The following is a 4,268-nucleotide window of genomic DNA, read 5'->3' as shown; positions in this document are numbered from 1 at the left end:
CTGCTGGCGGCCCGGGTTCGGATCCCGGGCGCGCACCGATGCACCGCTTCTCTGGCCACGCTGAGGCCGCGTCCCACGTGCAGTGACTGGAGGGATGTGCAACTATGACATACAACAATCTGCTGGGGCTTTGGGGGGAAAAAATAAATAAATAAAATCTTGGAAAAAAAAAAAAAAAGACCGTATTAGAAAAATAACCTAAATGTAGTAAGGTCATACAAGTTATCAGAGAGTGTATTCAGAATGTAAATAAAAGTGTGGTGACTTATTTGATTTGAATTTGTCAGATTGATAAATCTGATTTATTAATCAGAATTAAAAGAACTTTAATCAGTGCCTAGGCCCTTAAATTCAATCATCTCCACCATAATTAAGAAGAATTTTATGGAGTGGCACTTTGAGTTCATGTAAATATCTGCTCTTCATTAAACCCTCATTAATTGATCTATTAGTATCAATATAGACACCTGGATTTCTAATCTATTCATTCAACCTGCCGGCGGGTGGGTTGAAATTTAAACTCTGAGAACAGAACAAGTCTCCATAACTGGTTATTTTTGCTCTGAGTCTTGCCTCTTGGACCCTCTGGGAAAAAAAAGGGAGACGACATGAAAAGAGGCAGTCTCTAGCTGGAGATACAATTTTGGAGTTTTCAAAAGCAGTTTTTAGTTGCTAATGAGCTCTTGGGAAATCAGGTGTCTGACCCTGAGAGGCTGATGCTTCTGCAGCTTCTGTGCAGGGTCTTGAGAGGGTCAGTGTGGACTCGTGAGAATAACAAGGTGAAGACGGCTGCAGAAGGCCTTCCCTGGACTTGGAGCACAGCCGTCTGGCCCTGTAGAGTCTCAGCTTTGCTGCTGCCAAAGAAACGCAGCTGGCCTTTTGGGATCCTGAAATCACAGATCCTAATTACTTGGATCTGGCTCTGAGCTGAAACCTGATACTGTCTGCTTGAGCTCTTTCAGCCCCGGCACGTGCTGCGCGGAATTGAAATGGGATGGAACTGCTTCCATCAAGAAAGCACGCGACTATTGCAGACTCAAGACGCCCTTCTAGGGGGACCCTAAACTGTGACAAAACATCCTGGGTGCTCCCACTTCCGGGTATATATCCAAAGGAAATAATGAAAACAGGTTGCTGAAGAGACACATGCACTCCCATGCTTATTGCAGCATTATTCACAACGGCCAAGTTACGGAAACAACCTGAGTGTCCATCAGTGCATGAATGGATAAAGGAGATGTGGTACATGTACACAGTGGAATATTACTCAGCCATGAGAAAGAAGCACATCCTGCCATTTGGGACAACATGGAGCTTGAGCACGTTATGCTAAGTGAGATAAGTCAGAGAAAGACAAATACTGTATGATTATCTCTGATATGTGGAATCTAAAAAAACTGAAATCGTGAAAGCAGAGTCAAAGCAGTGGTTACCAGGGGCTGGAAGTTGGGGAATGGGAGAGATGTTGTTTAAGAGTCCTTTCTCGCAACTAGTAGATAAATAAGTTCTGGAGATCTAATGCACAGTATAGTGATTATAGACCACAAAACTGCACTATAAACATTAAACTTGCTAAGAGACTAGATCTTAATTTTTCCCAACACTAGAAGAAGTGATAATCATGTGACACGATAGAGGTGTTAACTAACACTATGATGGCAATCATATTGCAATGTAAATGTTTCAAGTCAGTATGCTGTGCACCTTAAACTTACACAACGTTGTACGTACAATACATCTCAACAAAAAAAAGGTGAAAAAAACCCATCATGGATGCTGCTGGACCCTCTGGGACACATGGAAACGCTCCCAGAAAAGGGCTTATTGTCTGATGGGACCATCTGAAACCAAGCTGCTGATGGACTCTCTGTCTAATGCAGAGACTGAGTGCATTCCTGACCGTGAACCCTGTCTGTCAGATGGAAACACATCTGGACTTCAACAAGGAGAGATTTCATTCAAAAAGACTTGCAAGGGGCCGGCCTGGTGGAGCAGCAGTTAAGTTCACAGTGCTCCACTTTGGCGGCTGGGGGTTCACCGGTTCGGATCCTGGGCGTGGACCTACGCACTGCTCATCAAGCCACGCTGAGGCAGCGCCCCACATAGAGCAACTAGAAGGATGTACAACTATGACATACAACTATCTACTGGGGCTTTGGGGAGAAAAAAGGGAAAAAGGAGGAAGATTGGCAACAGATGTTAATTCTGGGCCAATCTTCCTCAAATAATAAAATAATAATAATAATAATAAATTGCTTCAGTTGTTAAAAAAAAGACGTGCAATGGGGAGAATGCTCCAATTTCAGGAATCTGCAAGTGTCTCAAATTTAAACAGAAAAGGGCTTTTCTCTGATAAGGTGGGGTAAGAAGGGCTGGCGGGAACAGCGTCGGGGAGAAGGAGGGCATGAGCAGGTGGCCAAATCAAGGCTCTGACAGGAAATGTTTAATGTCTTCAAAGACATGCCACAGATGTCCTCGAGATGCTGGAGAACAGTGGATAGGGTGAGAGACCCAGAAGATGCCCCCGGACGATGAAACTGCTGCTCTCAAATCCCCTGACCCGGGAACCTCAACTATGGCCTCGTCCACACCTCCCCCGTCCAACTGTGGGTTCCTTCATGGTGTGTTTCGCCCTTCATATGTTTCAGGGAGTGGCCACGTGAAGCTGAGTAAGAATTAACCGCCTCTCAGGCAACACAGCAGGTTAATTAATGAACTATCCAGGGAGGGGGAATGGAAGGCTTCCCAGAGGCAAGACCGAGTAGGGTTTTGAAGGGCACGTGGCAGTCATCCAGGAAGATACAGGGAAAGAGGGTCTTCCGGGTGGAGGCAGAGGCCTGAACAAGGGTGAGAGGACTTGAGGGCTCAGCAAAAGCCGCGTCTGCCAAGTCGGGTCTAGAAAACGGACCCTGCTGGATGTCACAGACACAACCGAGCCCGGCGCACCAGCCCTTATTTGATCAGTGGGTGTTTCCCACTGAACCCCTGGGATTGTCAGATCTCCGTGCAACTCCTGGTTACGGAGCAGAGGGCATCTGACGACGCTGGGGCCAGAGAGAGGAACCGAGGGGCTGTGAGGGGACGCTTCTCCAAGCGGGAAGAGAAGCTAATAGTAACAGGTAACATGTCTCGAATGCTGACCGTGTGCCTGGCACCGTCCTGTGGGGTTTATGGGTATTGACTGCATTAAGACTCACAACAACCCTGTGAGGAAGTTACGATTACATTCCTTTTACATAGACAAGGCGATGAGGCACAGAGAGGGAGCAAGTCAGCGTGAGAACCACAGAGATGCAGCCCCAGAAACCACACCCTTCCCCACCTGACGTTATCTCGCCAGCAGATCATTGGGCAACAGGAGCCTTCTCCCTCTTTTCTGTGTCCCTCCTTTACTCCTTGTGTGGGGTGAAGTGTGCCCCTCCAAAGATGTCCATGTCCTTGTCGCCAGAACCTGTGAATACGTTCCCTTCTCTGGCAAAAGGGACTTTGCAGGTGTGATGAAGTTAAGGCTCTTGAGCTGGAGAGAGCATCCTGGATTATCCAGGTGGGCACAATGGAATCACAGGGTCTTATAAGAGGGAGGCAGCAGGGTGGAGAGAAGAGAAGATGCTCTGCAGCTGGCTCTGAAGGTGGAGGCAGAGGCCACGAGCAGCCTCCAGAAGCTGGAGGAGGCAAGGAGGGGATTTCCCCCCAGAACCTCCAGAAGGAATCAGCTCTGCTGACAACTTAATTTTAGCCCTGTAGGTCTGGCTTTGGCCTTCTGACCTCCAGAACTGTAAGAGAATAAATCGGTGTTGTTTTAAGCTAAGTTGGTGCTAATTTTTCACAGCAGCCATAGGAAACTAACACACTCCTTGACGGTCATTTCATGATCCCACGAGAATCCTCCCCCCATCTGTGTTTGTCATTAGAGCAGCCCAGTGACAAAATGAAGTGCATGGCCCTAGAGTCAGAGCTGGATTCAGGTCCATCCACTGCCGCTTGCCAGCTCTCTGACCAGGTAACTTACTTATTCTCACTGAGCCTCAGCCTTCCTATCTGTTAAACGGGAGCAACAGTCACCGTAATCATCGTTATTTGTTGAGAATTTACCTAATGTCCCAGGCCCTGTGCTGTGGCCTGACATGGAGATGCTCACAAAATCCCCAAAACAGCTCTCTGGGTTGGGTTTTGTCATCACTACTCACGTATTGTTAAATGAAACAGAGACTCACAAAGTTCTCATTTAACGTGACGAATTAAGAAAAGTCACAGCTTTCCTTAGTCCA

This window comes from Ceratotherium simum, chromosome 33 (genome assembly GCF_057802395.1).
Source record: "Ceratotherium simum simum isolate JZ-2026a chromosome 33, ASM5780239v1, whole genome shotgun sequence".
Taxonomy (NCBI): Eukaryota; Metazoa; Chordata; class Mammalia; order Perissodactyla; family Rhinocerotidae; genus Ceratotherium; species Ceratotherium simum.
Note: the sequence above shows the minus strand (reverse complement) of the source record.